Genomic DNA, 26,993 nt, shown 5'->3' with positions numbered 1-26,993 from the left:
TAACATTTCAAAGTGTAGGAAAACATATCATTCAATAGATGCTGTCCCAGCTGGTTGATTTGAGTGGAGGGGTACACAGAATCTACTTTCATCTCTTCAGTTAGTTCCAGACGAGTAAAGAATCTAAAGCCTGAAGAAAAAGGGAAGAAGTCTGTGATGTACAGGGAAATGTGCCTTCTAGAAAACATCACAGCAGGTGGACGTGTGAGGGAGGGCTATGCTGACTACCCCAACTTGACCATCACGTCTTGCCTGTATCAGAACATCACACTGTGCCCATAAACATGCAATTATTATTGATTCATTAAAAATGAACATACAAATTTTATAGGGAAATCTTTTAAACCAAGACTAAAAAACAGAAATAATGAATAATCCTACTAATAAATTTTACCAGGAAATTGCAAAATATGCTATGAACTTAGAACACATAGTTTTAAATCTTGGAGAAAAAGTTAGCAAAATCATGTCTGAAAAAGAAGAGTTGATATCTGAAACACAAAAGAGCAATTACAAGAAGAAAAACTACACATGCCAAGAAAAATCAAAGGAAGAATATAAATAGTTGTTTCCATTCATATTGCCAATAATAATAATAATTAATGAGTTCCCAGCTGTATGCTAAAGAAATTATATACACCATAGTACTGAATAATCACAGGGCGTGCATAAAAGTGCACATGAGTTATTATCCCAGCTTTGCAGAGAAGAGTGCCTGGACTAGAAAGTCACATGTGCAGACGGGCACCAAGTGAGAGGGCGGGACCCTACTGTCTGACCCTACAGCTGTGCTCTAAATGGCCATTCTATGGTGCTTCCCGTAAAGTGGCACTTAGGTCTGATATCCTGCTCCTCCAGGTGAGCTCCAAGGACCAGCAGCTCCAGCCTCACATGGGGACTTCAAGAACGGCAGAGTTAGCCCCGTGCCTGACCCAGGAATCAGAATCTGCATAACCAGGTTCCCATTGGTTCTTGTGTACATTAACCTGGACAAACATCCATGTAAGGTGTACCTGGAAATGTGCTCAACACCCCAGCAAATCAGGTCAAATAATTTTAATCAAATTAAAACAATCAAAGCAAGACTTGGGAACCGTCTTTAACCAGACCTTGAACCAGACCGGCCGTGATGATGGTCTTGGGGACAGAAGGAGAAGCCACTTCCATGTACAGCCGGAAGCCTCCCAGGACAGAGGGGTATTGCCCACACATACCAGGTGGAAATGGGTTGGCCCTCGCGACCTCATTCCTCTTCAATGGAGAGTCCAAACATAACACCCTGCGTGTTTTTCCTATTTTTCTTGTGATAAATTGTCATGATTTATTGGCTTAAAGTGGCATAGATTCATTCTTACCGTTCTGGAGATCAGAAGATCTAAAGTGAGCTCGGGTGTTGGTGTGGTATGGTTCTCTGGAGGCTCTGAGTGAGAGCCCAGTTCTCAGCTGGTGGAGGTTACCCAGTGCCTCGGTTCATGGTCCTTGGCTTCTCATGCTCTCATCCTGTCCCAGAGTTGGTCCCTCTCTCTGATGCATTCCTGTCTCCCTCTTATAAAGACTCCTGGAGTCACACCAGACCCACAGGGATAACCCAATCACCTCCCATCTCAGGGTCCTCACCTGCACCATCACGTTACCTGCACATAAGGCAGCATACAAAATCCAGGGCTCAGGCCGTGGAGACACGTGGGGCCCGTTAGATCACTCACACGAGAGATTTTCCTCAGGGTTGTTTTCATAGCAAACAATTGAGAACAACACCAACATCTGTCCATGTGGGGGTTGTAGTACTTCGGTGGCACAATCACAGTACATAGCCATTAAATGCTGTGACAAACAGAAAATAAAATGGGAAATTTATCTTCATTTACCATGCATATTTTATTAGACATCTAAATATTCATAAATACTTTCATTCAGACCAATTATTGGCAATTAAACATTGTCAATGTAAAGTAGGTAATGAAACTTGGTAGCCTGAAGAAGTGTGCGTGGGTGTGATTGGGTACTTTGCTCTTAGTCTATATGTTGCACAGGATGCCAGGATTTGGGAAGGAAAGCCAAGCATTCAGTGAACAGAGGTAGCTGTGAATAAAGAGTGTTCGTCAGCTTTCCATCACTCTGACAAATACCTTCCATGATCAATATGAAAAGAGGAAGGATGCTTGTGCTCACAGTTGGGAGGCTCCGTCCGCGGTGCCTGACCCTGTGTAGTGCAGCATGCAGGAGTGTGTGGTGGAGATCTGTCCACCTACAGCGCAGGGAGCAGAGGAAGAGGACGAGGAGGGACAGTGACCCAGCATCCCTCGAGGGCATACCTCCCAGTCACCGGATGACCTGACATTCCCTCTGGGCCCCGTCCTACAGATCCACTGGAGCTGATGACCAGGGTTCATCATACCGCCCTTGGGGAGCATTAGAAATCCACCCAGCAGCTCCAAGCCTGAGAGCTGCTGTTGGCCACAGGGACAGCCAGAGGCTATATGGATGTCCTCACCTCCTCAGGCAGCTGGACCTCGGCCTGAGGCACCTTACTGCATGCTATTCGAGGACTGATGGAGTGTCCCCGGACCCTGCTGTGTGGGATCCTATCAGACCAAAGGTCTGCTTCCTCTGTGAAGGAGCATGTGACCACTTTGATGTTAGGCTTAAGGGCCTCCAGGTATTAAAAACACATATTGGTCTGGCAGAACTGCCTTGAGTGAATATAACCTACATAAAATATCCAACATGTAAGTGTCAATTTGAAATCTATGCGGAAAACTTTGGAACCGCCCACCTCTGAGCAACTTCCAACTCCACAGCATGAACTCAACCCTAATTGTAGCAAGAAGCCCATTGGATTGTGATGAAGTAAGACACTGCATCCCCACCCTGAGCATGGATTGGCCATTGAATACCAAGTGGCTTTCTTTTGCAGAATAATTGAGGTACAGCACGTTACACACCTGATAAGGTACGTGGTATGCGGCAGGTGTTCATTAACACTGGTTCTCATGGCTCACACACTCTGGCGCATACAAGTTCCTATCCAGTAAGAAAAGAATGTGTTTGAACTGGAGAGTTAGGAACGCTGCATATCCAGAAGCAACATTTCCGATAGGATTGGGAGCCTGGGAAGCACCCAGAGGTCGTCAGAAGCCAGCTGCGGAGCTGGTGAATGGGAGCGTTGTTGCCGCTGAAAGCCGGCCATTCCTCCTCCAGGGCCCTTGTGCTTCAAGAGATCTGCAGGCAGATGGGGTGGGGTGGGGTATTGCTCTCACTGGGTAAGAGAAAAAAAAAAAAAAAAAAACAACCTCTTTACCTCTCTTAGCTTAAGAATATGAATTCTTAACAGGAGAAATTCAGCTTAGGTGGAGGCCTTAGCACAGAGGACTTGGAGCTCTTACTGAGATTGAGAGTCTCTGATCGATTACATATTTCAGTAACACCAGGGGGGCACCAACATTCTCAAGGAGTGGCTGGGGTTGTGCATGTGAGACACAGGCAAGTGCCTTCCACAGCGCAGAGCTATCGTGGAGTGAGGGCCTGGAGTCGAGGGGCCGGCCGAGCCCAGCCAGGTGCAATGGACCTGCCCAGGAGACGCCGCTCTTACTAACTGAGGTCTGCGAGTGAGGAACTGGAGTGGCACTGGCTGCAGGCCTGGCGGGAATCACACAGCGGTTCACTGGCGCAGGAAGGGTTCCAGCCCAGAAATAGGCTCCAGTTCAGGATGAGCCTCCGTTCTGCACGGCCCCCTCGCCCTGCACGGTCCTGGGCCGAGGCCCGGAGGGCCCTCAGCTCAGCTCAGCAACACACAGCGAGGTCTTCAGGCTTTTGGGCTGAGAACTTTCCTTTAGCTTCCACAGAATGACGCTTCCACTTAAACAGGGTCGACCCCCGGAAGTCCGTTCGGCAGCCGGGCGGCCTCACCCTGGTGTCCTGCCCGGCCCTCTCCTGTCAGTGCTTGCCTTGCTGCCTGCCTGGGGCGTGGACATCCAGTCCTGAGGTAAACTCAGGTGGAGTTTCTCCTCATCTCCCTGTGCCCATCCCAAAGCTCAAGCTGAGAGGGCGGCGTGGGCCCTTGAGAATGTACAAGCAGAGCCCACCTCAGAGGCCAGTGCTGCCCCCACCACGGCAGAAGGTTCTGTCTCTTTTCACGCCCCTCAGCTCTGCTCTGCTGGGTCCAGCATCTCCTGAAGCTTCTCTCCATTGCCGCCAAGCAGCCAAGCTCTCTTCTTCCTGCCTTGATCCTCAGAAGCTCAACGGCCATGAGGGGAAAGAGAAGACAGTGCAATCGGCCGTTCCTGCCCTCCTCCAGTCCCTGCAGCCCTCAGGCCCTGCCCGCCTTGCTGCCCCCAGCAGAGACCGTGCTGCTGCTGGAAGCGGGCTGTGTGTGGAGTCTGGACTTGCAGTGAGCATGGGCGAGCCTGTCATGACTCCGCTCACCCTGGAAGTGGGCTTGGAGGGACGAGGTGTCAGGAGGTCCAGGGGAGCTGCAGAGAAGACCAAAGGAAGGGCCTCAGGGAAGCAGTGCAGGTTGCAGTGACCACCACCAGGGTCCGAGGGAGCCAGGCAGGCGGCACGGCCAGACTTCCAGGCTGCACCCAGCTGGTGGCAGGTGTCAGAAAGCCTGGAGGGGGTTCCTTCAGGTCCCAAGGAGGAAGTCGGAGAGCCGTAGGATCGGCTGGGAAGCCCGTGTCCCTGACCTGGGTAGAACAGCCTGTGCCTGCTGGGCACCAGGGCTCCCTGGCGGCCGGAGCTGCAGAGCCACAGAGCATGCTCAGAGCTGGGTCATACAGAACAGGGGTGCCTGCTCGGTCAGTGAGCAGCCGGGCGCGGGGCGTCCACCGCTCTTATTTTCACATTTCTACGAACCTAAAACAGTTTTGATCCTAGTTTTCCTCTTCTTTCTTTACCCAATTATCGTGTTTTGTCATGTTCCCATTGCTTGTGGAAAGGAAATTTTCAGAAAGTCAACTTGTTTGCTTTGGTGCCTGACCCTTAACATAGCTGGGTTTGGGTGTAAACAGACCTCCCCTCGTGGGGCGAGGACCCACAGCCTCTGCCCTCGGACCCAGGGGGCCAGGTTCCCCTTCCTCCCCACCTCCCCGTTTCCAAGCAGGCAAGGAACTGTTGGGAGGCACGGAGTTAACGCTGCAGCAGGCCGAGTGTGCATGTGGCCCCGTTTCCTCCCCTGGTCTGGGGAACCTCACGGACGTAGTGGATTCAAACACCCGGCTTACCTCCAGTTACGGTTAGAGGGGGTGTCCCCAGAAGCTCCCGTGTGCGACGATGTAGGAAGACTTAGGGGCAAAGGGATGGGTAATGGGAGCCTGCGCTCCACCAGTGCATGTCCCCAGGTGGGGTAACTGGGTGGCACCAGGGCAGGTGGGTGGCTGGAGGAGGTCGGAGCCTGGGCGTGTGGTCCTGCTTGAGCTGAGCTCTCTCTGCTTCCTGGCGCCATGTCCCCAGCTGCTTTCCTCCACCACACGATTCCATCGTGATGCTCTGCCTCACCTCGGCCGAGGACTGGAGTTGGCTTTCTGTGCTCTGAGTCCTCTGAAACCATGAGCCCCAAATACACTCTTCCTCCTAAAATTCTTCTTGCCAGGTCTTTTGGTCACAGCAGCAAAAAAGCAGACTGAAAGACCTCCTCAGTGGCGGGGACTAAGTCTGACTGTGGGAGAGCACCCTGGGCTGGAGTCTGGGCGGCCTCTGGCTGAGACCTCCAGGGGCCTGTGATCCCAGGGCTTCTCCCCATGGTGGGGGAAGTTGAATCCTGAGGTTTTGCCTGGAGATCCTCGTTCTTCTTGTCAGCCAGGCAACACACACTGAGGTCCCCGTAATTCCTCGCCACACCCACTGCCCAACTTCGAGCTCACAGTGGGCTCTGAATCCTTCTAGAACTTGAAATCTTTTTTACAAGAAAGAATGCCATTTCTTTTTTTTTTATTTTTAAATTTTGATTCATTGTACACAAATGGGGTGCAACTTTCATTTCTCTGCTTGTACACGAAGTACAGTCACACCATTTGTGTACTCATACATGTATATAGGGTAATGACGTTTGTCTCACTCTATTATCTTTTCTTTGTCCCACCCCCTCCCAACCCCTCATTTTTCTATATACTATCCATCCTTTCTCCATTCTTGCCTCTCCCAACCTCCCAGTTATGTATCATCATCCACTTATCAGAGAAAACATTTGGCCTTTGGTTTTTTGTGATTGGCCTATTTAACTTAGCATGATATTCTCTAACTCCATCCATTTACCTGCAAATGCCATAATTTTATTCTCCTTTATGGCTGAGTAATATTCCATTGTGTATATATACCACAGTTTCTTTATCCATTCATCAATTGAGGGGCATCTAAGTTGGTTCCCAATCTAACTGTTGTGAGTTGAGCTACTATAAATATTGATGTGGCTGCATCTCTGTAGTATACTGATTTTAAGTCCTTTAGTATAGGCCAGGGAGTGGGATAGCTGGGTCAAATGGTGGTTCCATTCCAAGTTTTCTAAGGAATCTCCACACTGCTTTCCAATTTGCAAACCCCACCAGCAATGTATGAGTGCACTTTTTCCCCCACATCCTCTCCAATGTCTATTGTTACTTGTGTTCTTGATGATAGACATTCTAATTGGGGTGAGATGAAAAAGTCCAAATCTTCATCATGTTGGCTTAGGACCACACTTCCTTAACATGACTCCCAAAGCACAAGAAATAAAAACAGGAATCAATAATTGGGATAGATTCTAACTAAAAAGCTTTTTCTCAGCAAAGGAAACAATCAACCATGTGAAGAGAGAGCCTAGAGAGTGGGAGAAAATCTTTCCCACACACACTTCAGATAGAGCACTCTTCTCCAGAATCTATAAAGGACTCAAAAAACTTAACACCAAGAATACAAAGAACCCAATCAATAAATGGGTTAAGGAGATGAGCAGACACTTCACAGAAGATCTACAAGCAATCAACAAATATATGAAAAGTGTTCAACTTCTCTAGTAATAAGAGAAATGCAAATCAAGAATGCCATTTCTTGAGGCCCAGAGACATCTGTGCTGCTTACTGCAGCATAAGCTCTGACCTCGGGTCCCTGCACGTCCAGGGAGCTGAGGCTTGCTGGTCAGCCAGTTGGGCCATGCAGGAATCCTCACAGGCCCAGGAGGGACTGCCCAGTGGCCCGAGGAAGCCCTGCCAGGAGCGGAGGGAACAGACAGGCCTGCACCCTGGAGAGTGCGCCGTGCAGGCCTCGCCGCCCCTGCCCTTGGCCAGCCTGGGGGCAGGCAGGCGGGAAGATGGTTCCAAGTGAGCAGATGGGAGTGGGACACCCTGCACAGGACACGGACTCCAAAGGGTAGCCAGGACACACATCAAACAGCACGCGTCAGGTCAGGAGTCCGTGCCACCAAGTGAGGGACAGGCACTGTCAACTGAAGGGCAAATGGGGTGGGGGGCACGGAGGTGGGCAGGTGGGGGGAGGTCGTGGAGATGCAGTGGAGTGAGAGGTGTCCCTGGTCACCAGAGGGACACTGACTCCTCGTCACTCGGAGGAGGCACGGTCATGACTGCAGCTGGACAGGTGGAGAGGCCGCTGGAGAGGGCAGAATCGTGGGGATCCCAGCTCCTCCCACGCAGGAAGCTGCTCAGGGGCTGAGTGCGAGGACTCGGTGGGCACCCCTGTGGCAGGGAGACCCACGTCACCCAGCCGCCGAGGCTCCACAGAGACCCCATTCTACACAGACAAAAAGGCCAGACTTGGGGCGAGGAAAGGGAGCCGGGAAGGACTGGTGAAGAGGACGGAGCTCTGCAGGCCAAAGCAGAGAGAGGTGGTGAGCGTGAGGCGGACAGAGCCCAGATTTGATCTAAACTGCAGGGTTACAGATTTAGACAGGGACAGGCGCGGTGACCACAAGGCCCCAGCAGACATGGACAGCGTGGAAGAGCTGCCCCAGAGTGGACACCGTCTGTCGGGCTTGAAGAGACAAAGGGACCTAAGGCTGGAGCTGGGCCCCCTCCTGTGGGACGTTGGCATCAGATGGCCTGGTGGCTGCGGAGTTGGGACAAAGGGCGGTACAGCAAGAGGCCCCTGGCACGGAGGCACAGGATGGGGCAGGAAGGGGCAGGGAAGGACTGTCAGGGGGCTCAGGCTGCGGCCACGGCCTCCTGGCTCTGCTGAGGCATCTCTAGCTGGAGAGATCGGGTGCACGGCCTGAGAGACTCGGTGGGGAACAGGAGAGACAGAGCGTGGGCGTGCGCCTGTGCTTACGACTGTGCGTGTGAGCAGGGCAACAGGCACCCTCTGACCCCACTGTCAAAGGCAGACGCAAACTGACCACAAGACAGCGTGGGGCAGCCCCAAACACCTGTGTCCTCTGCCACCCCCCAACTGACCCCACCTGTACACCAGGGGGTGGGAGCTGTTCATTCCTTTTCCCCAACTAAAGCATGACAAGGTTAGAAAGCTGGCCAGTCCCTGCCCGAGACACGGGAGCCCCTGCGAGAACCCGGAAAGGAAATGGACATCTGACCTGAAGAGTTTTCACACTGCTTTGTCTTTATCTGGAGGCTGTTACAGCAAATCATGTAAAGCCCGAAGATTAACGTCTGCGACTTTCTGGGCCCAGCTACGCAGGACCTCACCCTGAGGTTGACTGCATCAACCTTGGTCTCCCAAGGGTCAGGTATCTGATGCAACTGGTCAGGAGCAGTGTGGTTTATTAAGGTGACTGCAGATCAAGGAGCCTGAAAACCTCACTGCGCTCCTTTCCCAACCCCCTGGTCATCCCAAGGCAGCAGGAACCCTCAGGACCAGCACGGCTTCCGTCTCACACCACGTCAACTCCAGCAAGCAGAAGCATCCCGTTTCCCAGACCATGCAGGAGACCTTCCATCTGGGGACCTGGCAAACCTGTCAATCACTTGCACAAGCGTAAGTTAGAAGTGTGGTAAGCATTTTAAATCAACTTTGCTAATTGGAACTGAGAGTATCTAGAATTAATTGGTGTGTTTTATGTTGCACTTGCCAAAAAAGCACCAACAGCATGAGGCAGATTTTCTGTCACTACCTTTAACTGAAGAAAAGACTAATGAAACTCTGCTGACCGCTGCGAGGCTCCGTCCTATGGTAACATCCTGGACTCGGTCTTCCTGCCCCTTCTGCCCCACCCTCCTCTCAGCCGCTCTCACCCCGTAAGGGCCCATCTGATCAAGTGCAGTCCCGGGTGAGTGCCTGGCCTTCTACAGGCTGCGGACAGATGGAAACTTATTCTATTTTCACTTAAAATGATATGGTTAGACTCATGCTGGGTTTTTTATTAAAACAACCTTAAGAGGGAATTCAAATCATTACTAAAACAATACAAGTTTGTTGCATTTGAATTAAAAATCAAGCATAAAGGCACATGTGGAAGACAGTGTCAGGTGTGTGCATCTGCATTTATACCCGTGTGTAAAAACCTCCCCGCCCAGAAAAGAGAGTGGCCCTGCCACATAGCCTGCCCTCCCCACAAACACACTGGCATAGAAGTATTTTTTGGAAATGGATTATAGTATATCATCTGTTTTTCACTTAAAAATACAGTGTGAAAATGTGTTGCATCAGTGGCTTGCTCGCTGACCAGTGGACAAAGATTTTTTGCTCTTTCAAAAATGAGGCTAGTCAGGGAGATGACCAGGTAGGTACTTTATCACTCACAGCTGGAACTATAAATTGGTTAAAACTTTCTGGAGCAAACTTGGTAATGTATTTAAAGAGCTTTACACATAATTTAAAGGTTATAGAATTCAAATGTTCAGTTCACATTTGGATGTGTGCAAACCTCCATTACTAAGATATTCATTATAATGCATTCTATAATTTCATGAAAGAGCAAAAGACCAGAACCAATAACAAGAGGTCTCTGGTTAAAAAACACATACTACATCCATTCCACATTAGCTATTTTGCCTAAAAATTACGTAGATCAGGGAGAATATGGAAATTCTTCCAACATCGGTTCCACAGAATGGCCCTACGTGGTTCCACACTGGTTTTGTGAAGTGATGCCATCTACACACTCTGGTCCACAGCAGTACTGGACGGGCGGTGGAAACCCTGCTCCAAGTACCGTCCACTCCACAGAACTCTGGAGCCTGCAGACACTGGGCACAGACAGAGAGCCAGTGGTGGCTGCAGGACTCAGGAGAGGAAGGGTCGCAGGGAGGGGTCACAGGGGACTAGGGGCAGGGGGGTGCCCAGCCCCAGAGACCAGGGCTTCGTGGGTCCAGTGCCGCCGTGCATGGAGTTGCCCAGCTGAAAGTCCGCTGTTCCCTGGGTGCCCATATTCCCTACATAAAACCATCGAGAGTGAGAAGGGCCCATGGTCTGACTGCAGCCCACGGACTCACCACGTGCTTTTCTTTCTTCTTTCCTGCTGTGTACTCAGGAGTGATCCAAAGCTGCGTCCTCAGAAAGATTCCCAGGGTCCTGCCCGGAACCACGGGACGTCTCTGGTGCCGGTCCTGGTGATCCCTTGGGGTTGGACCGCCCTCTGCTCCTGCAGGACTTGGTCCCTTTCCCTCGATCCTCCAGCCGTTGTTCTCCTGCACGCTCCTGGCACCCCCGCGCCCACACCCCGGAGGGCGCCCCCTCCCAGCCCAGCCGCTAGCACCCCATCTTGGCTTACCACCACCGCGTCCTTCCACACCGGGCTCTCCAGACCGTTTGTGGGTCTGCAGAGCTGCACAGTTGAACCCTTCAGGGCTCCCTGCCTGAGCTCCAGATCTTTCTCCTCCTCCACCATGGGAGGAGCGCTTTCTCCAAACTTCTGCCCAGGCGACGTCCTAGACTGTCTGACGCTCCCACAGGGGTTGTCGGCCCAGATGGGGGTGACACCTCCCTCCTGCCACTCAAACCCCAATCTAGGGGCCGAAGATGCTTCCCACCCTCTATCTCCACGCGTCAAGGAGATCACCAAGTTCAGGAGAGTCACCTGCTTCTCTTCTCAGGCTCCCCAGCTCCTCTCCGTCTGCGCTGCCTCCGTCCTAGCCCAGCCGCCTCCCTTCACCTGGATCTCTGGGACAACCGGCCCTGCAGAGTGTCTTCTAGGCCCTGTCCCACGGCTCCCCATGGAAAGGCAACTTTAGAGCTGTAAATCTGACCTCGCACCCGAGCCTCCCTCTCCCCTGCCCACGCCCATGGCGACTCTTCTCTCCTATTGCTCTGGAGCAAGGACCCAGGTCCTCTTCAGTTCTGGGAGGCTCTTCTGTGGTCTGGTGGGTCCTTGCAGGCTCTGGCGTGTCCTCCTGCCCCCACCCGCCTCTCCCTGCAGTCGCTCTGGCCTCTTGCCGGCCTTACCCCTGCCCGGGGACTGAGTGAGGGTCCCAGGCTGGCGTTCTCTTCCTGCTCCTGCCTCCCCGGTGCACCTCCCAGGTCCTGCTCCTCGGGACTCACTCTCCACCAGGTCCCGTGGGCCTGTGCTGCTCTTCCCAGAGTGAGCCTTCTCCTTTCTTCTCACCCGCCACATTCTGGGGCGTCCACCCTTGGCTCTGGTGAGCCACCTAATGTCAGCGGCCCCTGGAAGTGCAAGTCCAGAAGCAGTGCTCACTCCAACGCGGTCTCCACACGGCCATCTCACACAGGTGATCCTGCCCCCAGAGCAGCTGCTCTGGAAAGCAAGGGTCAGCCTGCCCCTGAGCAGGGGGGTTCCTCTCACTTCTGAAACATACTGATGGATCGCTGGCCATGTTTGTCATGTGAAGCTGGAGCTTCACGCACGTGGGTTGCGAGTTCACGTAAGGCCTTCTTCCCAGCGTCAAGCCCAGGGGGCGATCACAGCTGGCTGTTGTCCCTGGATCTTGCCCTCACACTTGCACCCAGAACCTTCTCTCTTCCCAAGGGTCCTGAGGTCACATGGCCCCAGAGTTCTCCCAAGACCCAGAGACAGGTCCTCATGGACAAGCAAGTCACTTCTCAAAGGGCCCCATTTGTCTTTCAGATTCCACATCTGTGCTGAATCGATTTTCTCACGCCAATCACAGAGTAAAGGTGCCTAAAATTAGGGTTTTGTGTTGCAAAATTAAAAGCTGGCAGTGCAGGAACATGTCCCGCTCGGTGACAGTCTAAGATTTCCCACGGGACACCTTTCCAGGAACCTCTGCTTTCCTCCTGAGTTCCAACTGCTTTTCTAAAAGACTCTGGTCACTCATCTGGTCAGCAGATAGTGCAACTCTGAGTTTCCTCTGGAAAACATAAAGACACAGGGTGGGGAGTGGGGTGCTTGGGGCGTCCAGCTAAAAGTTCAGAATTGGCTTTCATCTGTTCTCACTAATGCTCTACGTTTCCAGTGAAGGCAAAAGAATGGCCTTGGACAGAAATCAGTAAATCTCCCCTGCAGAGCAAAGGAGAAGCACATTGCATTCGGACAGTCTTTAAAAACAGCAACGACTTACAGCATTTATAGGACCACTGCAAGGGTAGCAGTGCACAGACCTGGAGCTGTGTTGTTGGAGTGCAGCAGGCTGTGGCCCGGGGCTGCAGCTCAGTGGTAGAGTGCTCGCCCAGCAGCTGTAAGGCCCTGGACTCCATCCCCAGCACCACAAGCAAACAAGAGAAAGAAGAAGAAAAAAGAGAAGAAAAGCATTGGAAGGTTTGGGGAAAATGAGCCAAATAAGAGAGCAAAGGTAGGAGGACACAGGGCCAACCCCAAAGGCCAGAAACAGCGGACACGAGAGGAAGAGGAGACTGACAGGAGGACGCAGTGGCCACCTCCAGACCGAGGCCGGGTGTTCTCAGACTGGACGCACTCACCTAGTGCCTGAGGACAAGTCAAGACTTGTGGAAAGCACTCACTTGAAATCCCAGGATAGGAGGACGGGCCACCCAGCTGAGGGCCCCCTGAGGCGACCTGCTGGGATCCAAGGAATGGGCTGCTCGCTGGCTGGTCCTTTGCTAGCTGCATAGACACCCGATGGATGCCCGATACATTCCCAAGACCATGAGGAGACAACAGAGCCATGGTCTCCGTGTGCTGTACCTGTCTGCTGTAGTCCCCGCTCATGGATGTGCCATCAAAGCAGCTGAAGCAAGAGCCCTTGTGGCAGTTGATCTGGACTCTGTGACCACAGCAGAGTGCTTGAGAATTTCATTATTATTTGGCAAAGAGGACCAATTACCAGAAAGGGAGTGAACTGGCCGCGGGGCAGTTTCACGATAACCAGGGAGCGAGCCTTTGCTGAGGCCATCAGAAACGCCTGAGCCCAGGAGAAGGGGCAGCTGCTGAAGGGCAGGGCCTGAACGTGGAGACCCGAGGCTTCAGGGGAAGTGGGTGCGGGGCTAGCACTGGAGCCGTTCCTCCAGGCAGCACCCGGCACCAACGTTTGTTAAGATTTGTGATGAATTATTTCATGTCAAGACATAAAAATTGAACACTCAAAAAGATTAATAAAATACTCTTGGTTGGGAAAACCCAATGTCATAAAATGAATTTTCAGAACTATATCTGCAAATTTAATGGATTACCCAATCAATGTCCCACAAGGTAGTACTTTGGAGTTTGATAACTACCTCTGAATTTCTTTTTAAAGAATAACGAATAAAAAGGGAAGAAAAGGTGAAAAATAATAAAATTAAGGGAATGTGCCCAAGCAGACATTAATATATATTCCTGACTCAGGAGTAAACTAACCAATACGCAAAGTGATGACTCCAGAAACAAAGTTAGCCTATGGCTCAGAGATCCTGTCTTATCCATGGTGAGAATAACGGCTATCTAGCTAACGGTATCTGGACAGCTGCTAGACTCCTGGAAAACACTGAATGAAATGCTCCTGTCTGCTAGTAGGTGGCCAGGCAGCGCGTCTGAGGGCTGTAGGCAGGGCACGATCTAGGAGCCACGCCCTGCACAGCTCTGATGTGGCAGCCTGGGATTAGAGACCTACTCGGGTGAATGTCAGTCACAGATGTTGGTACCTGGACTCTGGGTGACTGGGCCTCCATCCTGTGTCCTGCAGGGAGCACTTCAAGAAAGGTGAGGCATGCTGAGCCTCTTAGAGGAGAGCAGAAAGGCTGCCCTCAAGGGAGGAGCGTGCTGTCCCAGAGAAGAGAGCTGCGTGGACGTGGCCCCATTGTCCCCTGGCTTCCCTGTGGTCTTAGAAAGCTTCCAGAGAGTCCCACCGGGTACACCTCTTAACCTTTGACTGGCAGTGGTCTGCACCAGGCCATGAGTGCCTGCTGGCATGGCCTTCCTTCCACAGGGGCCCAGGCGAACCCACAGGGAGCTTGCTACTATCATGAGATCATGTGGCACGCTACCCCTAAAGGCAGCTCTCGGTCCCCTCGGCCACAGTGACGATCCTAACGAGCTTGTTCTCATGGGTTCTGTGGTTGGTGGGCTCTGCTTGAATCATCCTGTCTCTCTGGGTCTGGGGACCTGTGGTCTGTGTAAAGGTGACCGAAGTCCCCTCCAGGGTCATCCGCATTCTTTTAACCCCTGGGAAGAGCTCTACAGGCAGCAGTTCCTTCTCTGAGGATGTAGCGTCCTGCTGACCAGGCCAGGCAGGGCCGCAGTGACTCTTAGAGAAAGCCCGGGGGTCCCACAGGCAGGCCGGCTGTAGCAAGACCCACCACGGCACACTCGCCGATCCACACAAGCAAAGGGGGCTCGTTCCCAAGGGAGAGACCAGGAGTGAAGGCTGACCTTACTACCTAGACTTTAACACACTCCGCAGATGACAAGGCGAGAAAGCGATTTTCACTATCAGATAAAGTATTATATACCATGTTAAAAGTGTCTCAAAATTGCCAATAAAAAGACATCTTCCCAAGAGTAAATGAAGTAGCAAATAAGGATAATTTTAAATATAAATTCATTTAGCATAAGCAACAAACAGCACACAAAAGCTAGTCTGATTTTTAATAAAAAACATGAAGATAATTTTTATATCATAAAATTGGTAAGTGTAAGATATTTATATTTAATACTAACATTGATGGCCTTGTAGGGAAAAAGGATATTTCATAGATTATTGTTGAGCAAATTGTGTTAATTTTCTAAAAACTTTTAAAAGGTGGCCTTGGGGCTGGGGAGATAGCTCAGTCGGTAGAGTGCTTGCCTTGTAAGCACAAGGCCCTGGGTTCGATCCCCAGCACCCAAAAAAAAAAAATAAATAAAAAAAAAAAATAAAAGGTGGCCTTTTTTTTTTTGTCTTTTTTTTTGGGGGGGGGGGGTGCTGGGGATGGAACCCAGGGCCTTGTGCTTACAAGGCCAGCACTCTACCGACTGAGTTATCTCCCCAGCCCCTATGTGGTGGCTTTGTTTTTAACCCATCAATTTTACATCTAGGAATTTATTCAAAGGAAATAAATAAACATATGTCTTCATTCACCTAAACCGTTTAGGATGGTTTTTGGAACCACTGATGCATGGTGGATAATGACCACGTGGAGCGCGTTGGACCCTGGATGTGCATGGCCTGTGCTGTGTCATGCCTTCTGTTACTAAGTGTGACCACTGTTCTCAGTAACAGCCACCAGGCCATAGGGAGTGTTCTCAGCTGATTTTGGGGTGCACTGGTGGACGGCTGTCCTGGGGAGGGCCGTGCTGGGTGGTAGGGACTCTAAGGAAAGCAGCCTTGTTGACGCTCCCTTGGTGTCGCTCCTGGGCGCCCTCCTGTGACGGGGGCACTTGTAAGGGTGGCCCATTCACGTGGTGATGAAAGTAGCAGAGCTTCTGTCTGGAGGTCCCTCCCACACTCTGCTCCCGTGCTGGCCTCCCCGAAGCTCATTCTGGAGTCTGACTGCGACTTGGCGCTGGGAGGGAGGACCTGGAGCAGCGGTCAGGACAGCAGGGCTGTTCCCACAGGACCTGGTGTCCACTGTCAAGGGTGTGGGCTCATCACAGAAGGACCTCCACCCCTGTGCTCACCCCACTCCTGCCCCTTCTGCCCGAGGAGGCCCTCGGGTCACTCTCCAGCCTCCAGAACAAGCCCTGCTTGTTACAGAAGGCCCTTCTCTGGTTCCTCTGGAGGGAGTCCAACAGGGACCAAGACCCACAGGACATGTCAGGAAGGAGCGAGGGACCCCTGGGTCTGACCCCTCGCCATGAAGCGCCACTCTACTCCGTTGTCCCACAGGGTAGGAAACACACTGGGGTCCCAGTGACGGCTGCTCTCTGGGCCTTGGTGTTGCTGCTGGGTCCACGCGACACACACGCAGGGCAGGTGGCCGTCCCCATGCTGCCACCATTACGTGCCCGTGCGGGGCTTGCCTCTGGAGGTTGTCAGCGCTGCCAGGAACCCCGGAGGTAGGCGAGTCTAGCAGCCACCCCAAGAGGAACTGCGGCTCAGGAGGGCCCTTCAAAGTGACCAGCACCACATCCACCAGACCTGAGAGGAAGTGGAGATGGCCAGACCTCGTTGGGGAGACCATCTTCAGCGCCAGGCTCCAGGAGGACAGAAAAGAAGAGCGAGGACAGGCCAAGTGCCGTCCTTCCTAAGACGTGCAGCGAGTCTTCACCACCAGGCCCTCGGAGACTCGCTCTGCACGGCATGTAGAGCACCATGCACAGCTACGTTTCAACGTTCAGAGGTGACAGGAACGAGCGAGATACTGATAGACTTCAAGACATGTTTAGAGGAGTGATTTAATAATTTAGATTACGTGCATTTATTATTTAACTCAAATTTAAATAGAAAACACATGCAGAAGAAAACAACTCATATATTAAATATTCTACATCAGCTGTTATTTAAATTCCCAAATAATGCTATCATTAAACTTGAGAATAAGTATTTTAACTGCCTCAGTAACTCAAGATTGAAAATAAGCCATATCAGGAAGATGTGCTTGTTTGTACAAGATTTTAAAATCATTTTAACTTTTTGGGTTTATTAAACAAAATAATAAAAGCACTTCCTGAAGTGTGGATCTGGGTTGGGCACCTGAGGGACTTCCTGAAGTGTGGATCTGGGTTGGGCACCTGAGGGACTTCCTGAAGTGTGGATCTGGGTTGGGCACCTGAGGGACTTCCTGAAGTGTGGATCTGGGTTGGGCACCTGAGGGACTTCCTGAAGTGTGGATCTGGGTGGAATGGTCCTGAGGAGCCGCCTCCAGCTGGCACACTCGGGGAAGGCCTTTCAAGGCAAGGCCCTCCTGACTCATCGCCCTCGCCTTCTGGCTCTACCCACGTGGAAAACAGGCCCAAGTCATCTGTCTTCCCGCGCGTCCCCGTGTCATGACACCGAGGCCCTTCGTTCTGCACAAGTGTTGGTGAAAGGTGACCAGCCTTTCCCTGCGGAGGGTTTAAATAATAAAACCCACACTTTCAATTAGGACTCAGAGTGATGGCCCAGAAGGCAGGCGCAGCCCCAGGGTCAGTCGGCAGGCCTGCTCTGGGGCCAGGCCATCCACACCTGAACATGCTCTGCTGCCTGAGAGTCTCCTCGCTGGGATAAATGCTCCCATATTAGGGGCTGTGGCCATCCCACTGGATTTGCCAAGTTAATTAAAGCCAGTTGCACTTTAGTTCCATCCGTGGTTCCTCTCGATGTCCACTTCAGAACGTCCAGGAACTCTCCACCAGGTCCCTGGCGGTGCCAAGCCTCACTGGAGGTGGAGTCTGACATCTGGGATATTTTTGTTGGGCGAAACACAAAGCTTATGTATTGCTCGACTAGGAAACCAAGGCTGCGAAACACGGCCGGGAGACTGGGCGGAGAGCGCCCGCCCTCCGGCTTCCCACGCTCCCCTGGTGTGCATGAGTGACCCCCCAGGCCTCAGTCCTTTGCGGAAGGCCGCACAGGGAGGACAGGCACAGACACGGGAGGTGTGCAGGCTGCGCACATTCATTTTTCCAAAACCATCTCCGTGTGGACATTCCACCTCCCCGGGCTTCACAGCAAACCACCATCCCCACCCTTCCCGGCTGTAGTGGCCTCTGAGAGTGTCACCTCGCTCAGCAAGCGCACTTTGGCAAACTACGGAGTTCCTGCTAGAGAGAGATTTAGGTTCACTGTTCTCTTTATTATGTGGTCAAATTATTTCCAGTAAGTTTTGAAGCCTAGGAAACTTGCATTAATTGATATTATGATGCTTTAATGAGTTAATGAAACCCTCCAAACTCCAATGTGCTCTCAGTGGATTACAGAAGCCCGATCAGCACCAAGATGCCAATAAGATGTGTTATCCAGTTGGGGATTTGGACTTAGAGACTGAAGAACTGGGAGAGGTGACACAGAAGAGTCCTGGGAGCAAACGGCACAAAATTAAAAACTGAAAGGAAGGCAGCACTGCAGAGGAAGGAGGTCGCTCGGGACGCGGGCCAGCACTTGCAGGTGTGGGAGTGGAGGTGCGGTGGACAGGGCGTCCTCGCTGCACAGGAGTCCCCAGGAGGCCCACCCTCCCCTCTACCGACTCCTGGACCTTTCAAAATACCCAAAGAACTTTCGTTACCTTCACGATCATATGAAAATAAGATGAAGAGCTGGAGGAACTGCCTGGGCTTGCAGCTGTTCATCACTGGGGCATTTTGCTGGGAAGCTCTGAAATATCCCTCCCTGGAGACCGCGGGAAACGAGAGAGACAGATTGGGTGGAGCAGGTCAAGCGAGACCTACTCCAGCGCTGACCTCTACATCTGCCTTCCATTCCCTGACGCCTGTGATTGATTCTAAGTGTTGTTTAAAGCAGCAAAATTTCCCTTTAAAGCAAAGATGATCCAGCATGCAATATAAATAGCTTCTTGTTTGGAACTGGTGAATGCACACCTCACTACGTTATCCAGTAACTTTTTTCCCCTCTTCTTTACTGAGATCTCTCTAAATTTCAGTCCATTTTATTTCCTTTTTCCCTTTCAATAAATATTTCCTTTGAGGAAATTCAGGGAAAAAAACCACAATTTCACAGCAGTAATTAATGATTGAATGCAAGTCTTCACGAGGTACCACCAAAGCCACAGAACAAATCAAAGGTCTTGGACATGCATTAATCTAAATTTACAAAACACTGTGCATAGAAAACGGCATCATGAGCCAAAGAAATCAGAGATTTCCCCACATCCCCACACCAACCCTGTGGAGGGTCAAGCACAGAATGGAAGCTCCGGCGTACAGACGGGTCACACATTCGAGGCCATGGGTGCTAACTGAAAGTCAGTCCCGACAATCATGCACAATGTCACGTCTAACAAGGTCAACAGGAGAAACACAACACTCTTCAGATGTAAAACGGGCGGCTTCTGCTTGACCTTAGCTTTTTCAATTAGAAATCTTGTCTTAACTTCTCTAGGAGCATTTTCACCGAAAACTGCTTTTTGATCCATCAAAAAGGAATTTAAAAAGTGAGAATAAGTAATTTAATAATCTTAAGATGAAAAGAGTTAGATGTGAAAAAAATTCCAAAAAGAAGAAAATACTAAGTAAACCAGGCAAAATTCACTTTTCACACCCTGGCAGTTTTGTACTTCGTAAGACGTGACTTTTGTCTCAGAATTCCTCATGGATGCGGTCGAGTTTTGTCCTTCCAATAGCTCTTGGGTCTCTGCTGTTATTAGTACAAACACGTACTTGCAGAGAGCAGCAAGGCCCCTAGGGACCCCATGGCCGTTTCTGCGGCCCCACTCATTCCATACCCGCAGTCTGGACTTCCTAGCTTAGGTGACCAAACCCCCAGGCTGCCACTCTGCGTTCTGTTCCTTCTAAACAAGCAGAACCGAGCCTAAACTCCTCGTTGATGAGATTCTGAGATGTTCCTGAGATGTAAAATTTCTTCACGTTTTGAAACTTAGAAAGGAGATTCTAAACCAAATGTCTTAGAAAGGGTGTGAAGATGCAATCCTGCACTAAGTGCTGGCAGTCTTTTAACCTGCACCCGCCTGACAGCGTCTGTAGGCGTGCTGCGAACACACAGTGGGCAGCACCCGAGCACCTCGGCCGGCGGGAGCCAAGAGACCCAGCTCCCTAGGTCCACACACTGGGGGTGGGGCTTTATTTATAGGGAGATTTCTATTTCGCCTGTCACAATAGAGTCTACTTTCAATGACACTTGATGGGGTTCCTGTGTAAATTGTTCTTTCTGCAGAAGAAAGTACTTCTGAACACCCTGTCAAGCTCTACAGTCATGGGCCCCTCTCGACCTTACTTCCAAACCCAGGTCCCAAAGCCTGACTGATGCTCACATCTCCAGGAGGGGCCAGGCACCAGGGAAGCCAGGAAAGCCAGCTGCAGGTGAGCAGCTTGCCGCTGCGATCCGGCCTCTTTGATTTCTGATCTCTATGTTTTGTTTTCTCTGCATGTGCAGCAAGAAGCCCAAAGCACCACTGTCTGCTGTGAACCAGTTGCTCTGACTGCACACCATGTCTGCAGTTTTTATTCCTGACACCTTGATGTATCCAAAACCCTCTTCCCTGCAGAAATTCTGAAATCAGCATCTCTCATGGCTGGAGAAACTCACGGCTCTGCGAAGCGAGAAGCAAGGGAGTAAATGCTGGATGGACTGCGGATGGGAGAGGGGCGGGCAGGCGAGGGAGGGGAGGGCAGGTGAAGGGGGGAGGCGAGGAGGGGCGGGGCGGCTTCAGCACTCTGCGTTCTCCTGTTGGCATGTTGCCCACGTGAAGGGATGCACTAATACAATCACCTGAGAGCAAACTCCTTCCCAGGAGCTTCGGGGCTTTGTGCAGAAGCCAGGAGAGGAGCACAGGACGAGATGGTCGTACTGAGAATGAGTGGCACACGCAGGCTCAGCTGGGCCCAGGAGAATCCAACACAAGACGGGGACGTGGACACGAGGCCCCAGCCCAGCCCTGGTCACCTGACCCTGAGGGCAGGAAGCGCAGTTGGAGATTTCCACACCTGCCACCAGACGCCACCACCTGGAAACTAGTGCTCACAGGCAAAGGCGGCCTTGCACGGACACATTTTTAGAATAAGCATTCCCTGAGATTTGTGCGTATCTTTCCCTTGGTGTGTTGCTTCTCTGTTATTTTCAGTGTAGGGATATTGTTACCGACGATCCTCTCAGTTAAAAGAAGAAAAGATACCCCCCACCCCCAGCGCAGGGTTGCATTTATGATTGGAGAATGATGTCACGCTCTTTCAGTACCTCTGCTCTCAACACGCAGAGGAGATCAAAGGAGCAACACAAGACATCAGGCTGAAGTTGATTTTCTCTTCACTTTAGTGAACTGCAGGACAAGAGGTTTGTTTCTATGATTAGAAATGACATCATGCTATTTTCTACAAAGTAACATCCTTCAATGGAATTCTCCTTAGCTTTTTAAAACTTAAACTGTAACAGATTATGTGAAAGTTTTATTTTTTTTAAGTTAAATGTTGATTACAGCACCTAGTGCTATAGTTGGAGACACAGACGGATTGTTTGCTTTCTGCTGTGGCCTTATTTCAAGTTTAGCGTAGATCACTTTATTTACAAACATAAAAGTGTTTAAAACGAGACAAATGAAGTTTGGCAGAAGCTCTTTGAGCAGGAGTGATTCATGAATCAGGCGGCACTCAGAGGAGGGAGCGTCCAGAGAGCTCGGCCCAGCATGGTAAGAAGGCCAGCTGGCCGACGGGAGGCAGCGAGGCCAGGGCAGCTCAGCAGCTGCCCCCGGGACCCAAGACACCGCTCCAGTGTGCCAGCTTCTGAGCAGCCCAGGAAGCAGTTTCCACCTGCAGTTGGTTTACCCACTAAATATCCAGCAAGCGCTCACCTCGACCAGAGGACCCCTGGCTTCCACTTCTGCAGGCTGACCGGGAAGGGACCACACCCAGCGCTCCTGTGTGCAAACCAGTGAGAGTTAGGACTTCCAGATGTCTCTCCTCCATGCTGGTCGCTTGCTGCGTGAACCGTGTAATCACAGTGTGAGTGTGAGCGTGTTGTGAGAGGAGAGAGAAAGGCAGGGAAAGGGCAGAGCTGAGGGGAGGGAGAAATGCACCCTTTTCTCTCAGAGGATGAAAACGTTGGTTTGCTCACTGAAGGACGGTCTCCTCATCTTAAATGGCCACAACCACACTGTTGAACATTGTTTTCCCCTGAATACAGTGAAGTGCAGACAGTAATGATCCTTGGGGCTGGCCTAAGGTCAACCTGGGGAGGCAACAGCGTGCAGAGATTTCCCAGGTATCATTACGGCAGCCATTCCACATGCCACACATACACGTGGGACACATCCATGCACACGTGTGTGCACACATGCAAAGAATACAGCAGGGAACACTAACTTTAAGATTGTATTAGTCAGGGTTTGCTAGAAGAACAGAATCCACAGGAAGTATGATCTTAAAAAGGAGGTATAATAAAACAGAAAAATCATGATTCATCTGGAAAAATGGAAAGACCCAGAATAGCCAAAGCAGTGGAGTGGTGTGGACCTTCCTTCAGGAGGGGAGTGGTGTGGACCTTCCTTCAGGAGGGGAGTGGTGTGGACCTTCCTTCAGGAGGGGAGTGGTGTGAACCTTCCTTCAGGAGGGGAGTGGTGTGACCTTCCTTCAGGAGGGGAGTGGTGTGACCTTCCTTCAGGAGGGGAGTGGTGTGACCTTCCTTCAGGAGGGGAGTGGTGTGACCTTCCTTCAGGAGGGGAGTGGTGTGACCTTCCTTCAGGAGGGGAGTGGTGTGACCTTCCTTCAGGAGGGGAGTGGTGTGGACCCTCCTTCAGGAGGGGAGTGGTGTGACCTTCCTTCAGGAGGGGAGTGGTGTGGACCTTCCTTCAGGAGGGGAGTGGTGTGAACCTTCCTTCAGGAGGGGAGTGGTGTGGACCTTCCTTCAGGAGGGGAGTGGTGTGGACCTTCCTTCAGGAGGGGAGTGGTGTGGACCTTCCTTCAGGAGGGGAGTGGTGTGGACCTTCCTTCAGGAGGGGAGTGGTGTGAACCTTCCTTCAGGAGGGGAGTGGTGTGGACCTTCCTTCAGGAGGGGAGTGGTGTGAACCTTCCTTCAGGAGGGGAGTGGTGTGAGCCCAGGTTCGGGAGAAGATCGGTGTGGACCCACACTCAGAGGAGCCATCAGTACTTGCTGAGTGAATGGCTCGTGGATGAGCCCAGTCCAGCTGAGGGGCGTGGAGGCGGAAGGCAGTGAGATCCGTGGGCTTCTGTTCTGACCCTGTCTCCAGCTCCAGTGTGCCCACAGGTCCTGCCCTAGCCCGCCCGCCCGCAGCTCAGCGACAGTGTATCCCATGGCGGGAATTCTCCTTGGTACTCCCTCTCCTTAGATCTGGTTCAGAACCGGTACCGGTTATAAAGCCCATAGAGTTATTCTTGTGTGCAAATCAGAAACCACAGAAAATCAGCCCTCGACCTTCTGCCTGCCTCAATTCTGGGTTTCCGCTCTCATGTTCCCTCGCGCCACTGGCGGTTCGTTCGGATCATTCTGAGAGTCCAGGAAGCCGCGGGAGGCATTTCATAGCAGAGGCCCAGTTCCTGTCCGAGGAGCACAGAACAGGCTGTTCTCCAGTGGAGACAAACAGGTTCCACAGTGCTGCGGAGGATCCCACCCAGCGCTCCAGGCTGCCGATGGCCTCTGCTCTGTCGGGGCTGCTGAGAGCAGGAGGCCCTGAGGCTGGCACTGCCTTGCTGAGGAGGTCTTCTGCTTTGCAGCGAAGGCTGTGGGCGGCTGCGTGGTTCCTGATGTGTGACATGAATGCGCAGAGTAGCCCCGGGCAGGAGACGGCAGTGGCCAGGCAGCTGTGGAGGACTCTCACTTCCTGGGTTCTGCTCCTCCCCAGTCTCTCTCCCGGCAAGAAGTGGATGCATGAAACCCAGAAGTACGCGTGTGCAAGCTTCTCTGCTCTAGCTGTTTACCTGTGTAGGTATTAATTCCCAAGCTAGAAGAGACACGCCTGTGTAGATCATCTCCAGAACCGGCCCTGAATCACACGGCAACCTTCCTTAGCCCTTGACTGGAGGTATCAGTGTAAATGCTCTTCAGTATGCGTGTAAGTAAGCCTCGCTCATCCTTTAGTACCTGATAATGCTGTTTTTTTCATGAGAAAGAAATCTTGAGTACTGTAAGATGCGTGCTCGGTAAGTTCTTCACAGGACCTCTTGGGAATGATACTCAGAGTTGGAGCGCTGTGTCTTAATGACGTTAGTCCTAGACTTGGCCTGCTTGCATGCACTCGCCGTTCCCCAGATAACAAGGGGACAAACACATGACCTGAGGACCCTCGGCCTCTGTGGTGCTCACAGCCTGACCTGGACGCCTGCTCATGAAGTTTCTGAAGCAGAGTTCATGGTTTACCTTGAAGTTGAACTTGTGACTTTGACGGTCATAAGGGAAACAAACTGAGCTTGAGTTGTGTTTATGCTACAGTTAACTGGGAACACAGTGCGTGGGGTCAGTGGGGACTTCCAGGCTTCCCTGTCACTTTCCCTTGCCATCTGACATCTTGAAGCAGAGAAAAGTCGGAAGTGAAAGACATCACATGCACTGAGAACCCCCAGGGGTGCCAGTGAAGTCACCCCCGGAAGGGGCGGAGGGTGGCCACGAAGAGACGCTTCACCCAGGTGTGTGAAGCTCAGTGGCTCTGACTTCACCGCAGCGTCTTCCTGTTGTCCGGGTGGAATGCATCAAGAAGCACTGAACCTCCCCAAAGAGGAGCACTGTGCTTCAGGTACTGGAAACACATGTCGGGGTTTCGGCCGGACCCCTGGCCCTAGGTGTGGCAAGGCTAAGATGGCGCCTGGCAGTGAGCCAGAGCAGTTAACTTTTGCACAAACAACTGACATTATTTTGAGGAAGTTCCAGGGATTGGCTAAGCTCCCTGATGGACAGTACAGGTCCACTGTATGCCTGCCTTTGCTGCCTGTATCTGAATGCTCTCCCCTCGTGCGAAAATGCTGATTGGTTACTGTACTATAGATATTGAAGTGTAAGTTCCTCAAAGAGGGGAACAAAGAAAGAACTAGGAGAAAGTAAGCGCGCAAAATAAAGAGCTCATAAAAAGAACTAGGTTTGCGTCTCGTCTCTCTGCGGGCAGGGAGCGCGACAAACACAGAAGTGAAATTGTCACGTTGGGAGGAGGCGAACTCCAACGCTGCCTGTGTTCACTGGGAAGGAGGGGACCACCTCACACCTGCTGGCCCTGGAGGGACTGTCCTGCTCTGGCTCCTCCGCCAGCAGCCTCCAACACCAGCCGCGCTGCGCCTGTTCCTGCCATGACGGGCAGGCCAGGATGATGCCTGCGCTGTGGAGTCAGCCAACCAGCGGCGTTCTCACATGGCCAGCGGCCACTGCGGGGAGAAAGTGGGGAGTTGAGGACCAGGACAAGACCCAGGCACTGAGTCTCCAGTTGCAAGCACCCACGTCTGCCCCATCCGTCGGTCGGCAGGGCACAGAATATTTTCTCAGCTTTCACTCTGGAAGAGGCTAGAGATTTTCACGGGCAGAGGCGGCACTCACCACCTGCTCCGTCAGCACCGTGTGCAAGTAAGGCGCCGTTGGCCAGCCCGACCTGGGCGGCCAAGGTCCTGTGAACCGGGCAGAGCACGGAGATGCTGGGTAGAAGGTACGTGACTCCACGTGAGAAGCAGGTCCGTAAGATTGAAGACCTTGTTAGAACCTTCGAGAACTCTGATTCCTTTTCACCAAGTTCCCTGAATTGCAGGACTTTCTGGAATTGTTGGTTTGATATAATAGAAAAGGCCTGTGACCCCGATGGTTCCAGTTCCCTGTGCAGGCCATGCGTGAAATTCACACAGAATGCACTGGCCCACACGTGGTGGGGTGCCCAGAGGGCCTGCAGGAAAAAGTGGGCTCCCAAGGACAAAGAGCACCCTGCCTGTTCCAAAACCACCACTTTAAGTGCCAAGCGCTCTCGAGTGAGACTGGCAGTAGTGGGTGGTGATGGGTTCTGACCTGATGACGGACAGCAGGTCAGCGACCTCCTGTCTCCACAGAGGTCGGGAGCCCATGAAGAGCCTGAGACCTGGATGGAGGCCTGAGCCGCAGGTCACAAGGCCTGAGGTGAGTGCTGCAGTCTGGCGGCTCCAAGGCTGGGCCACAGGAGGGCGGCCTGGGCGCGCTCTGATCCATGGGCCAACCCTGCTTCACAGCTCGGCCTTGTGAGCTGGAGGCCTCCCGTCCAGGGGTCAGCTTCCTGCTGCTTCTGCTATTTGGCGGCAGGTTCTTAGGAGGGCTGCTCTACCTCGGAGCCACGTTCCTTTGCTTTTGCTCCTGGAATCCAGGACCCAGCTGATGGATGTGGGAGATGAAATGGAAATCAGTGCTGCCTGTACCAGCTTGAGCTCCGGACAGGAACCTCAGCTTCCAAGGACAGAAGCCACAGCAAAGCCCTGGCTGAGAAGGTGGGGCTGCCAGCCTCTGGGAGCGGGGGAGCCCAGCACTCCGGCACACTCCGGGACTCAGGTTTGGGCTCGATTCTGGCTCTTGAGACGGGTGTTTCAAAGGCCTCCGGAGCAGGCTTTTCTCCCACGTGCCGGGATCATGGCCGAGCCAACAGGTGCCTGGCAGGTGGAGCTGAGCTGTGCTGAGGGGAGAAATATGAGCAGGGGATCGTGTGTGGTCCCAGAGCAGCAGGGAGAGGGTTTGCGTGCTTCGTCTCCTGAATTTGAAGAATGAACTCCACGGACCCAAGGGCGAGAGCAGCGAAACGGGACCTGTTAGAGCAACAGAAAGGAAGCAGAGCTCCCAGGGGGCGGCCCCAGGGGAGGGCTCCATGGGCTCGGCAGCCAGGCGGCCCGGCCCTGGGCAGGCGCTCGGTGTCCAGGAGGCGCTCGGCAGCCTTGAGTCCACAGCAGCCCTCGGCACCCTTCCTCTTTGGAGAGGCATGGCCCGCACGTAGGTCCTGGTCTAAAATGGCCTTTGTGCAGGTTTCCTGGTGAATGCCTGCAGGTGCTGTTCGCGCTCGACGGCGCAGGAGGCACCCCGGGCCACCTCCCTGTCCTCCAGCCTCGTCTCTTCCTCCGGCACCCCGGAGCCTTTTCATCCCCTCCCGACAAGGGAGGGCACAGTCTAGCGCCAGTGCCCTCAGGATGGCGCCGTTGACGCCAAAGGGGAGAAAAAATACAACCAAGTTTCACC

Source organism: Sciurus carolinensis, chromosome 10 (genome assembly GCF_902686445.1).
Source record: "Sciurus carolinensis chromosome 10, mSciCar1.2, whole genome shotgun sequence".
NCBI classification, from domain to species: domain Eukaryota; kingdom Metazoa; phylum Chordata; class Mammalia; order Rodentia; family Sciuridae; genus Sciurus; species Sciurus carolinensis.
Note: the sequence above shows the minus strand (reverse complement) of the source record.